The following is a 14,923-nucleotide window of genomic DNA, read 5'->3' on the forward strand; positions in this document are numbered from 1 at the left end:
CCTCTTCTTCAAATGTTAAAAAAAATGAATAATCAGTTGATTTATTTTGTCCAGTCTACCCTCCATATTTCATCATGGCCCTTACCTTCATCTTCCATGTCAAGTCTAAAGGGGGCTGTAAAATGAACCAGGTGATTAATGATTCTTAAAATTTTATTTCAAATCTCTAAATTCACATTTTTAAGAAAACATATTGCAATTGAGCACCTTTGATTTTTCTAAATTTCTACTCTGTTTTAAAAGTAAACTTCTAAATAGCTCTTTTGCTTTGGATACGAGAAACACCAGAGTACAAGAATTCATAGGTGAGGTTTCTCAGAGAAATAATATGAGTGAATGTGTCTCAATGCTTGAAGGCAGACAGATCATGAGAGCGGGCTGCTGAAAAAATTACTTTATAATGACTATAGAGGGCCACAAGCAGAGGAAGAAGAAAGCAGTGTACCAAGTGCTGATCCAAAAAAATCTGAAGAATACTTGGGATTTGATAAGTTATAGTCAACAGAGTTGGGATGGTAAGAAAGGCTGCTTAGGACTTCTTTGAAAGAAAGCTTATTATGAAATTATTTTTGGCAAGGCATATACTTCTGTCTCTTTCTTACTGAATTTAATCTCATGATTTAGATACTTCTTGGTGTATTTCTATCATTCTCAAGTACAGTTAACCCTCCTCACGTGCTGAATTACATGGAATTGCTGATAATTGAAAATTTTTGACATAAAAAGAACAATTTTATATGATTCAATCTACAGTAATAAACTCCCTCGTATTTCCACATTTATTACTGTATAAAAATCCATCTTCATTCTCTTTGTTTATTCTCTGTTAATGGATAATCATATTCTCATGGCAAACAACTGATAGGTCGATCTAAAAATGTTTCAGCTGAAAAATAAGATGACTAACGTTTAGAAGAAACAGAAAAGGCAATCTTATTAACATATTTTAGTAATAAGTGAACCAAAAAACCTTGGTTGAATCAAATCCCTGTTGTGCTGACATGCGGATTAACTGAGACTCTCAAAGTGTTTCTGTTTCAACACTGTGTGTGTGTGTGTGTGTTGTGTGTTTAACTAGTACTTTAACAATAATTGCTCTTAGTGACACTTTGGAAACTGTGTTTAACATTTATATTCAATTGCCTTCCACAATCATTTTTATTATACATTCTATTTCTAGTTTATAGTTTTCTTATCCTCATTCTGCAAATTTCCTGTCCCCTTTCCCCTTAAATAATTTCTAGGCCTTTCATATTTCTCTTCCTTAGCTCCCAGTGGAATTTCTTTCATTAAAACTGCTAGATTGACATCCTTAGTGAGATACACTTCTAGTTTTTCCTCCATATGCCCAGCATGTCTGTGACTATTCAAATTGTGATAGCATCAGTTGCACCAAAAGAGATACATTTGGGCCTAATTAACTTTTTTTCATTAAAAATGACCTTGTTACAGTGAAACGGGCATTAGGCAGCCTCAGCCCTCCCAGAGATACATTTAGAAACATAGCAAAAAAGGAAGAGATCTTTTGGATACTTCTTTATTTATTTATTTATTTTTGGCTGTGTTGGGTTTTCGTTTCTGTGCGAGGGCTTTCTCTAGTTGCGGCGAGCGGGGGCCGCTCTTCATCGCGGTGCGCGGGCCTCTCACTATCGTGGCCTCTCTTATTGCGGAGCACAGGCTCCAGACGCGCAGGCTCAGTAGTTGTGGCTCACGGACCCAGCTGCTCCGCGGCACGTGGGATCTTCCCAGACCAGGGCTCGAACCCGTGTCCCCTGCATCGGCAGGCAGACTCTCAACCACTGCGCCACCAGGGAAACCCCCTTTTGGATACTTCTGAGTCTTCCAGTCATATGACTTAGATAACATTAGCTGCGGATGGTGTTATTAACACTATCATCTTTAATAAGATGATTCATTTGTCCAACCATGCAAATGGCTGCTTTTCCCCAGTGAGCACTTTACTATGAGCAGAGATATTCACTATCCTGTGATGTCAATGTCTTTACTCCTTCTAGTGACAAATATGTGCATCAGTAGGACATGTGGAAAACACAAAGCTCCATGATAATATGATATACTGAATGATACTGTATTGAATTGCAGTATGTCCTCCTTTTGAAAGAGAAAGAAAAATTTTGAAAATAATAAATTAATTGTGGGTTCTTGTATTTAATCCTCTTTTTTTTTCTTATGTTTCCATAGGTCAAATACATTACCTATTTTTTAAGTTTTTTGCTTTACTTATATTGTAACTCTGTCAAGAGCAGGATTTGGCAAAATCTATTCAAAATACTTTAACTCACCACCAATTACAGCTCTGTTAGCCTATAAAAAGTTAGTTTACAAAGACAATACGTGTTCCTTCCAGACTCCCTCTCAATATTTACTTAGATTCATTTCCTACAAACACTTCTGTATATACGTTTCATTCAGAATCACACAAGGTTGACCATTACTTCACATTTGCAAACAATCCTCTTCACCCTTTTTGCTTTCTGCTCTTTTTACTTGTCCTCTTCACACTCTTCATCATATGTAAAAGAAATGTTAACAGACCTCCTTATAAACTTTCTCTGTTATTAGGTGGGTACACAATTGATCAATAGGTATAATAATCAAATCCTGGTTTATATCTAGTGGAAAAAATGAATATATATGACATCATTATATTACCTTAGATATGAAATTATTTTTATTTTGAACTTAGTATTTCTGAGATGATATTTACTAGTTCAAATTACAGATATCTATGTAAAAGGTAAAATAAGGAAGCATATCATTAGCAGTACTGTGAGCTTGAATTTAAACTTCAAGGTGATACTTGCTGATATGTATGAATAAAGTTGTAGATAAAATAATGCCAATTAAGAGGAGGCATTTCTTACTCTATTAGAAGAAATATTACGCTGTGGAACTGGGTGGGTTTCACTAATAATTATACTGATTTCCTTGGTCACCTTGGGTAAATCATTCTACTTCTCTGGGCCTCAGTTCCCACCTTCATTAAATAAAGGAATTAAACTAGAATCAAGGTTCTTAGACTTGAATGTATGTTAAAATAAACCTGGGAGATTTAAAAAAAAATATTTATGCCCAAGTCCAATGACCAGAATTTGTCTGGGGTGGGTTTGGGCATCACTATATTTTAAAGTCCCCAGAAATTTTATAAAACTTGATTAGATGATCTTTAATGTTTCTCGCAGTTCAAAGAAGTCTGAAAAGAGTTGAATAAACTAGATGTTGATATGACAAAGCATTTAGAAACCAGTGAACCTAAAATATACCCTTATGGAAAACTTGAAATGCATGTGCTATATAAAAAAATGATAATTCCTATTCATTTCTTACTATTATGTAGCACTGTCTGGGAGCATCAGCATGTGTTTCTAGGAATAGATTCTTCCTGGAGTTTTTAGTGACTGAAGCATCCCACACTTGCCATTCATCAGAAAAACATGCCCTGTGGGTTATTACTATACAGTCTGCCTTCTTCAGAAAAGTAACAGCAATTTGCTAAAGCAGTACAGTGAGTGCTACAGAACATAAGCTTATTGTTCCAATTACTCTTCAGTTCTTGGAAGAGAACTAGCGAGAATAAAATCTGGCTTTAGGTTTCTGTTTCAAAGACATTTCTCTGCCAAACAAAGGTATATGTTTTAGAAGATGAAACCAAGAACTTAAAGGAATCTACAAGATTCAGCTTCTTCCAGTGCATATATTTAGCTACAAAGAATATGGCAATACTAAGTTTAATATGGCTGTAACTTGAAAAAGTACAGAGTTAAAATCAGGAAAACAATCTTCTTGATAAGTGCAAAAGAATTCAATACATTTTCTTCTTCATAAGCTTTAAATAAGTTTTCAATGAGTATCAGAATATTTTTCTTATTTAGTGAGAAAGAAGTAATTTAAATATATATTATATATGATAAGATATAGTTATTGTATACAGTATAATTATATATAAAATTTATATAATATACACAATTATGTTAGATTAAAATATTATATTTTCTTAATTTTAATACATGGCTTTGTTACTCATTATAAATTATAATCTAATATATTTATATATTAGGAATTTATCAATCAGCTGCTATTGAAAACAACCTGAACACCAACTGGTTTATGCAAAGAATTTACTTCTCACTCATAAACGTGTGGGTCAACTCAGGATCTGCTGAGCTCAACTCAGATCAGATAATTGACTCTAAGCTGTGGGTTGGGTTCAAGTCTACTCTATATGTATCCACATTCGGGGACTATATTTCCTTAACCATAGCCAGTCTTATAACAAAGGGTAGATTGACAATTTGCAAATAATATTTCATTCTACTACATTAGTTTATTCATCCATTTATTCAACTATCCATTCAATCATCCTATTAAAAAAATGTATACTGAGAGCTATTATATGATTGGTACAATACAAAGCACTAAAAATACAAAGTGAGAAAAATAAACATGGTGTCTTCTTTCACGGAGTCAAAAGTCCAGTGGAGCAGTGAGTGCTACTAATCAAGCAATTGCACAAACACACCTATAAGTAAACAATTTTTTAAATGCAATTAAATGAAAATACTAAGTGGTATAAGTTATGCAATGGAGTAACACTAGAATTCAAGAAATCTTCATGCAGAAAACAATAAATGAGCTGAGAACTATGTATTATTCTATGTAGCCAAACGTGTTGTGGCAGAGAGAAGAGTATTTGAGGCAAATGAAAGAGTATGTGCAAATGTTTTGTAATGACAGAGATCATGTTTGTTTGAAGGAAATTTTTAAAAGAGAGATAAGAGAGGTGAAGGAGGATGGCACGGGTGAGAACTATAAAGAGAGTTGGGGTCATACTACTGAAGACCTCATAGACCATGGCAAACATTTTGAACATTTACCTAAGAGCAATAGGAAGTTGGTGAATGCTTTTGAGCAAAAAGCCTGATGTGAAATATTTATATTTCCATTTTAAAATATCGCATTGGATTCGTTAAAGATATTGGAAGGAGACAAGAGTGGATATGGAGCTTTTCATCCAACAGACATTTTAGCCAGTTATAGTTTGATAATATAGAGGCAGATGCATTGGAGAGAAATTTTGAAGATAAAACTCAAAGTACTCTGAAAATTTAATTGCAGAGCATAAGGGAGGAAGAAGTTTCAAGACTCACTCCTACAGTTCAGGCTTGTGCCACTGAGCATATCGTATACTCTTCGAAGATCATTCTCTTGACTCATTTTCCTCTTTATCTTCCCCAAGTATTTTAGGTCTGTCTTTACCTGTCCATGAAACTGCATATTCAGTTATGCTACGATAAGGTATTTTCTTGTCTGCACATCAGAAATGAACTAGAATGTTGTTTAAGCAGAAACAGTAAAATCCGTCTCAAATACCACATGTGATCATTAAAATCATGTCAAGATAAGGAAGCAATTCTTACTATAAATCAAACATTATTGCTAATATTCTTAAAGTAATCACAAGCTTAATTAGCTAAAAAAAATCACTGCAAATGATAAAAAGGATCAGTCTGTATGAACCATTTGATGCTCCTCATATCAAATAATAGTCGAATAGAGGCTATTTTTGAGGAAAAAAAGGGACAGGCATTAATCCTCAATTTTATGTCACAATGCTAGTTACAAAGGAGTGAAATTATTTTCCACTTCATGCTAATCACTACCTGGGCAAAGGATTACATATTTGCTTCCAAACATATATCATTTTTTCCTGAAATACACGACTATCCAAGTACATGGGGAAAAAAGCTACTCATTAATTATTTGGATAGTTATCCACATCAGCCATTCTCCTGAAAATCTTTCCCCTCAGTAATTTTATAGCTAAAATAATTTATCTGAGAATACTTCAAACTTGATGATATTATAATATTACAGAGAACATAATTAGTAAATTATGGCTATGATAATGACCTTGCTAATGTCTATCATCAATCTGATGGTCTAGCAATACATATGAATTATTATATTGCCAAAATTAATGTATTATCTTGAGTCCAAATTTACTTTGCAATATTTATTGAGTTTCTAATATATGTCATGGCTTGTGTTGGCCTTGGTAATACATTAGCCCCATCCTCAGGACTTTAAAATCCAACACATAGAAAACTCTAAACACTTTTCATGTGTATAGGATACATTTCATCTTTTAATCCAAAAAGTTAGGATTACAAATATTGATTGATTCTACCCTGGACTATAGAGCTGTATTATGTCCTGTTGACTATTATTCTTTTATTTACGACAATCTTTAAACAGTAAATCATAATTTCAGAGTACGAAATCAGATTAAAGAAACAGATGAGAGATTCTCTGAGCTAACACTACGTAGCAGGGGTTACTAAATGGGTCAATATGAGAAGGTGTAGAAATAGCCCCTAAAATTATGCCAGTAAAAGCTTCAGCTTTTTCCTTTCTGATCCTTACTAATCCCTGACAAAAGAGCATGCCAGGTTGCTTATGTGGGTACCAGACACACCAGATAACACATTCTTTGATGAGCACAGGAGCTGTACCTTAACTTTCCATTCCTGTGCTCACTTTAGTGTCTGGCACAGAGTAGAGCACAGACTTTTGAATAAATGGATGAATTATTCTAGTGATAATACCAAATTTGTACTTGACAATCTTCTTAGAGTAAATGAGAAAATAAGCAGATGTGTCACTTTAAGAAAGACGTAGCATCTACCTATAGTTTATAGTGTATATGTGATACCTATGCATTAAGGGTATAGATCAGGGCAAAAGTTATACCCGTGTCTACTTGTTTATGAACATATAGAAAGATGTCAGAATTAAGCCATTCTATTAGGAGCTAAGAAACTAACCAGAGGTGGTTTTTATTTACATAGGCAAACTGTGTGTGTGTGTGTATATATATAATATATATATATAATATATATATTATATATATAATATATGTATATAATTCTGTGTGTGTGTGTGTATATATATATATATATATATATATATATATAAATTATCTATAAATATATAATGTGAATTTGCTGGACAAGGCCTCATAACAGGCACATGGGGTCACTAGTGAATGGTATCTAAAGTTATTACCAAATGATTTCACAGACCTTTTGTCAGATGGACACAAAATGAGAAAATAAATGTCCCAGCAGCATTAGGAAGTCAGAGGTTAAAGAAACCTTAATCACATTTTGTTAGCAAAGATTGTTTTAAGGATATTTAGGTTTGAAATGCATTCATCTTTACCCAGGCTTTTAAATATCAGTCAAAGGGAGACTAAGAAATGAAGTAGCAAGGAAATAAATACCTAAAGGAGAAGAAGAAAGAAAAAAAGAGATGAGCATAGGTTTTGAAATATTTCAGAGACTAACTCAAGATGGTTTATATGTTCTCACTTTCTCTGGATATTTTTTATGTTTGAAGAGAATTCCGTGTTCTCATAGAGAGAACTACTAAGAAAATTAAGTGTGACAGTTAGAAAAGAGTTCTTTTTATACTAATATTTTTTTCACGTATTTATACTTACCTTTTAAATCAGTATTTTTCAGAATAGGGTATAACTGTATCTAATTAGTTTTTAATTATCAAATAATATAATGGAACATTTCTAATCCACAAGGTTTGTTTCAGGTTTATTGAGATATAATTGTTTAAGTTTAACATGTACAATGCGATGACTTGATATACGTATATATTGTGAAATAATTACCATAATTAATAATTAAGTTAGTTAATACATCCATCACCTCACATAGTATTTTTTGTCTGTGTGGTGTGTACATTTAAGATCTACTCTCTGCAAATTTCAAGTATACAGTACAGAATTATTAACTATAGTCACTATGCTGTACATTAGATCCCCTGAACTTATTCATCTTAAAACTGAAAGTTTGTACTCTTTGACCAGCATCCTTCATTTTTACCACCTACAATTTTAAGTCAACTACTATTAATGAGTGTCCATTAAAGATCTCATTCTATGTGAGCGTAGGAGGTTGTTACATTAAAAACTATTCTTTTCCACCAAGACTTTACTAAATTTGGGAAACACATCACTTATAGATATTTGAAAATCAAGTGATGATATTTCAGTATACGAGTAACCACTAAATTGTGTAGTGTAATGAGTGTGCTTTTCCCATGCCCAGCCCCACTACCTTCCAAAGCTCATTCTACTGCAGTCCCTTTAGAAGTCAAGGACTCTCTGTGCTTTGGTGATGCTTACAAAGTCCTTGGCTGTGACAAAGAGTTATCTACTCACAAGGTAGTTTTGATGAAAACTCAAAAGTGCATAGCATGGGAGGGCATCCATCTGTTGAAAGAGTCTCTGGTGTTATATAGGCAATGACTGATAGAAAGAATTCTTCTGTAGGAAGGTAACACCCAACTGGCCTCTGTTCAGGGGAAGTAAGCTGCTCGCTTGACATCATGATGAGTTAACATTTTCAGCTGTTGTCTTGTCCTCTACTTGACAGCCTACATAAGTTGCTCCTGCCTTTTGATGACCTCATCCAAATCCCCCAGGTTATATCCTTCTGTTTTGACATGGGCTTCCATTTTGGCCATGGTCCACTGTCTTCTCTACCCCATTTACATCCCATAAGACTATCTTTTACTCTTACATGGACCACTGATGTTGTTTTCTATTCCTCTCCGTATGCTTTCTGAAGTTTTCTGTGGGATCAATTTGATATTTACATCCTCTCTGTACTATCTGGACATTAGGATCCTGGTCACAATTTTTTTATATAGTAGTAGTTGTGCCTTTTCCTCTGCACTTCTGCTACAACAACTCTAGGCATTTTTAAGTTACTTCATTCCCTTCAAATGAAAAGAGAAGGGACAGGGTGTAAAGAAAGTACAATAATTAATATTTTAAGATCTTTTCTCTTTAAAGTAACATTACAAAATCTACAGTTTATCTCTTTCTCATACTTTTTTCTTACATTTTCAGTGATCTGCTGATCATATTTTAGCATCTGTTCTACATACATGTAAACCAAAAAATGTTTACCCTGATCCTTCAAACTTGCTGTTCTTACTGAACACTATTTCTTCTTGTCCTGCTCCTGTTGTCTCAGTCACTCAGTCTTGAAAATTGATAATGGTACTCTCCATTCCCATTGCCATCATAATTAGTTGGCTGAACTTTCAGTGATGCTGTAATTTTTCATCAATTTTCATCTTTTCCCCACTCATCTCTTTATTGGATTAATTGTTGCTATTGGAATAATAAGTCCCTTGTTTTAAATATTATCATTGGTATGCAGACACATAATAAAATAATAATATAAGGCTCTAGACTTGCAGTTATGTGGGAGAATAAGCACATTTGATCCACATATCTTTTACTTGCACCTGAAAGTAGAACTGATACACAAGGAAAAGAGGCAAAAGCAAAACTGTAAAAAGGAAAGCCAGAACACAAGAAGGAGATGAAAAAAAGGATTTAGGACAGAAAATAAGAAGGAAAAAGAGTAAAAAAGGAACAGAAAAGAAAAAAAGAAAGAAAAAGAAAAGAGAAGAAAAGAAAAGAAAAGAAGAGCTACAAGAGAGCCAATACACTAGCAAAGTATTCTGAGAAGTTGTCACAGATGTCTAGAAGTAGTTTAGTCTGCAGTTCACTGCTTTTAGTTCTCTTTCCTAATTCTAGATTATGTAGAACATGTAGAAGAAGCTAAATAATTTAATGTTAATAAAATTCAAGCAGCAATGTCTTGTGACAAGAAAAAAAGAGAACACTAAAGATTTTTAAGTAAAGCTTGTATGTTTACTAAAACTATTTTCAGGGCTCTGGAAGTGAAAGTTCTAGGGAAACTGAGAGAACTCTTTCTCTTTCCCTACCTCCATTCCAGCAATAAAAGTTTTTTCTTTGCTTTCTTGTTTACTTTTTAAGGAGACATAAATCTACCACCCAGCCCGAGTACTGGAACACTACCAATAACCTACAACTATATCCTCGTCTATTATCTCCATAAAAAGCTCTAAGAGATCTTTATATATATTCATACATGTATTTTTCCTTTAGGTTCTATAATTCCACTGTTAGGAGTCTATATAGAAAAGTATATGCTTATAGATGTTCATCACCACATTTCAAAATTATGCAATATCATAGGAAAATGTTTACATTAAGTGTATTTTGATGTGTGCATGTGTGTCTATGAATAAATGTGTAAATTGTATGTATACATTAAAAATAAAGAATATGCATGTAAAAATTAAAATATTACAGAGGTGCTTATGATAAAACAGAGATTACTATTTTTTCCATATCCTGTTCCCAGTTCAACTTCTCAAACTTAGCTGTATTTATTCGGACATACCTCCTTATGTGGAAATTACACACTTTACTTAAATTGCTTAAATAATCTGTTCTAATTTATCAACTTAACATCTTATCTCTTAATGCTCTTCTAAGAAGGATGGTGATTTAGTTCACAGATATTCAACTTCATCTCTTTTCCTCCTCTCAATCAATGAGATTATTATTTTAATCCTTTTATCATTTTACTTTTAAAATATGCATTGAATTTGAGGAAGAATTTCACTCACGCCTCCTGTTTTAGCATCCCTTTTCCTTCTCTCCTACTGTAGTTCCTTTCCATTTTATTTTTAATACCTCTCTTTATTGCTTTTCTTTTCATCAGTACTGGTTCTCATATACTTTGTGGTTTGCAGCAGTTGGTACAAATGTCTTTTTTTCACTGAAGGTTTTCTCTCATTCTTTTTTGCTGTTATAAGATTCTTTATTTAATATAGTTTTATTGGTGCTTTGGAAAAGAGCAGAGCAAAAGCTTGAACTCAATTAGCCATCTTGGAAAATGAACAATTGTATTATACTAAACTCTCTAATGTATTTTTGGGGCATCAAACGTTCTATAATCCCCTGGGTTTCAATTGACTGCAACTGTGGAAAATCAGGTCCCCAAGAAATCTGACTCTGAGATGTGGATTAGCATGCATTAGGTTTATTAGGGAGTGCTTCCAAATAAACACCTGCAGAAGGGAAGTCAGCAGGACTGGGCAGATTAAGTTATGTTGTGATGCATTCACAGCAGCTGAGTTAACTCATCAGCTTTATCCTGAATTGTGGTAAAGTGTCCAAATATTTACAGCCAAATCCACCAGTCGCTGGACTGCCCCTGGGAAGGAGCTTGATGGATGAGTGCTGTCTGCCACCAGCACTTCCAGCAGATGGAAACTTAATTCTCATTCCTATTGGTGAGTCTGAACTGCTTAGCACAATATCAACTACAACTACAAAATCTAAAATCAAAGCCTGGAATTCAAAACTGTGTCCAGTCTATCCTTAACCTGTTTATATACTTTTATTTTCCACAACTCCCCAGTCTCCCCAGTATGAATCTAAGTATTCTAGTAAAACTAAGTACACCCCATTGTTTCATAATCCTTCTTTCTTTCCTGCCTTAGACAACATCTGAGCTCAGCTTCGATATCGTTTCACATATAAAGCTATTTCTTTTTTTTTCTTTATTTTTTAAATTTATTTCTGGCTGTGTTGGGTCTTCGTTTCTGTGCGAGGGCTTTCTCCAGTTGTGGCAAGTGGGGGCCACTCTTCATCGCGGTGCACGGGCCTCTCACTATCGCGGCCTCTCTTCTTGCGGAGCACAGGCTCCAGACGCGCAGGCTCAGCAATTGTGGCTCATGGGCCCAGTTGCTCCACGGCATGTGGGATCCTCCCAGACCAGGGCTCGAACCCGTGTCCCCTGCATTGGCAGGCAGACCCCCAACCACTGCGCCACCAGGGAAGCCCATAAAGCTATTTCTGATCAGACAAGTTGAAATGATCTTTCCTGCTTCTGAATTCTTTTAGAATTTTTTATCTTAGCCGAATGAATTTATGGCATTTCCCTGTATTATAGTTATTAGAATGTGAATCTTATCACTTCACTAGATTGTGACTTAAGGTGCTCCATAATAGTTATTAAAATTGTAATTAAATGATTATTAAAATCAGAAATGTTGAAAGCAGAGTGAAAAACTGAACCACGTAGACAAGGCTACAGACAAGGAAATCAGATTTGAGCTGGGTTTTCAAGTCTTAGTGAGTAAACATGGCTTTCTTCATCTCCTGGGAATTCTCAGTTTATAGGAAGACTCGTTTTGTGATATATTGGTTATGAGGCTCAAATCACTTGTTCCAATATTTAATTGCTGTGTGACCTTGCATGTGTTACTTACCTTTCTGAACATCAGTTCAGGATATTGATACCTTTCTGAGATTCTGATTCAGAGGTTTTGGGTATATACCCATAAATGATATTGCTGGGTCAAATGGTATTTTAATTTTCAATTTTTGGAGGAACTTCCTTACTGTTTTCCATAACAGTTACACCTATTTTGTATTCTCAACAACATTGTACAAGGGTTCCAATATCTCCACATCCTTACCAACACTTATCACTTTTAAAAATAATAATAATAGCCACTCTAGTAGGTGTGAGGTAATTCTTCATTGTGGTTTTTATTTTCATTTTTCTAATGATTTGTGATGTTGAAATATTTTTATATACCTATTGGCTATGTGTAAGCTTCTTAGAGAAATGTCTTTTCAAATTTTTTGCCCACTTTGTAATTAAGTTATTTTATTTTTTTTACTATTTTGTTGTAGGAATTCCTTGAGTATTTCATATATTGACCCTTTGTCAGATATATGGTTTGAAAATATTTTTCCCATATTATAGGTTGCATTCTCATTTTGTTGGTTATTTCCTTTGCTATGCAGAAATTTTTAGTTTAATGTAGTCCCATTTGTCTATTTTTTTCTTTTGCTATCCATGCTTATGGTGTCATATCCAAGAACTTATTGCCAAGACAAATATTATCAAGATTTTCACCTATATTTTCTTCTAGAAGTGTTAGAGTTTTACATCTTACACATAAGTCTTTAATCCATTTTGACTTGATTTTGTGTATGATGTAAGGTAAAGGACCAATTCTATTTTTTTTTTTTGCTTACGCCTATCCAAGTTTTCCCATAACCATTTGCTGAAGAGACTATTGTTTCCTCATTGTGCACACTTGACATACTTGTTGACTATCATTTGACATTTAAGTGTGGGTTTATTTGTTGGCTTTCTATTTTGCTCCACTGGTCTATGTCTGGATCTATGCCAGTGCCATACTGTTTTGATTGCTGTAGATTTGTAATATTTTTGAAAATCAGGTAATGTCAGGAGGTTCCATCTTTGTTCTTCTTTCTCAAAGTTGTTTTCAACATTCAGGGCCCTTTGTGGTTCCATATTAATTTTAGTATTGGGGTGTCTTTCCAACTATTTATGTCTCCTTTCATTTCTTGTAGTTTTCATTGTACATCTTTCAACTGCTAGGTTGTTTATTTCAAAGTATTATATTATATTCATTTTATATTATATTCATTTTAGTCAAAGTATTATATTTATTTTATGCTATTGTAAATGGGACTGTTTTGTTAATTCCTTTTTGGATAGTTTGTTGTTAGTCTATAGAGACATGACTGACTTTTGTATTTCAATTTTTAGCACCCTGTAACTTTGCTGAATTTGTTTATTAGTTTTAACAATTCTGTGTGTGTGTATGTGTTTACCACGAGGCTTACATAAAACCTCTTAGAGTTATAAAGTCTATTTTAAGCTGACTACAACTTAACTTCAAGCAAATACAAAATTCTACCTTTTTACTTCTCTTCCTTACACACGTTTTATATTATTAATACCAAATTTATATATTTTTATATTGTATATTGATTAACATTTTTTGTCATTATAATTATTTTTAATGCTTTTGTGTTTTAACATTTATAGTACAATTAAAACCACCATTACAGTATTACGATAGTCTGTATTTGTCTATATATTTGCCTTTACCAGAGAGTTTTATTGTTGCTCTTTATTTAAGATGTTCTAAGTCCCATAAAACCCTTAGTATTTCTTCATTCTCTTTCATCTTTTTTTTTTTTTTTTTTCTCCTCTGAGTGGATAACAAATGACCTGTCTTTGTATTCTCTCATTCTTTCTTCTGCTTGATTATGTCTGGTGTTGAACTCCTGTAGTGAATTTTTCAGTTCAATTATTGTATTCTTCAGATCTAGAATTTCTGTTCAGGTCTTTTTTTTAATAGTATCTATTTCTTCTGTTGATCTTCTCATTCTGTTCATGTATTGTTTTCCTGATTTTTAGTTGTCTATCTGCGATCTCTTGAATTTTTAAAATATAATATATAGATCTCCATTTTTTTAGGGTTGATCACTGGAGATTTATTTTGAGTATTTTAGTGTCATGTTGTTGCCCTACTTCTTTGTATTCCTTGTAGATTTACATCAGTAACTGTGTATTTGAAGAAGCAACTCTCCTAGTCTTTACAGAATGGCTTCGTGAGGGAATGACCTTCACCAATCAGCCCAGCTGGAGTTTCTGGGGGCTTCTCAAACCTCTTCTATGGACTTGTGCATTTTTATTACTAATCAGACATAGTTTTTTTTTTTCCAAGAGCCTGTAATCACTTGCACTCTCTGGTTACTGACTGTTTTACCAGAGGCTTGGATATTGGAGGAGGCTCTATTTCTTTTCCTCCAATTTGAGAGAGAGATCAGCCTAGGGTCTGTGCCTTCTCCCAGTCTCACACAGCTGTGCCAGCTGCAGCAAGCTGCCCTCTGCTTTCCTTTGTTCTTAGCTGGCCAGGCATCCAAACTATGCCCGTTCTGTCAGCGCTCTAGGTGAGGCTAAACAAAAATTGGTTTTTTAGGCAGCCCCAGGAGACTGGAGTCACTCTCCATACGCTTTTCCCTCAAGGGAAAAGTCACAGTCAGTGGTGATTTCTCTTAGCACTGAGTTGAGCCAGTTTGGGGTAGGGACTGAACTAATGTAGGTAAAGTGAAACTATTCCCCTTACCTCTTTAAACGTGACTATTCACGGTCAGTTTTGT

The sequence above is a fragment of the Balaenoptera acutorostrata genome, chromosome 2 (assembly GCF_949987535.1).
Source record: "Balaenoptera acutorostrata chromosome 2, mBalAcu1.1, whole genome shotgun sequence".
Taxonomy (NCBI): Eukaryota; Metazoa; Chordata; class Mammalia; order Artiodactyla; family Balaenopteridae; genus Balaenoptera; species Balaenoptera acutorostrata.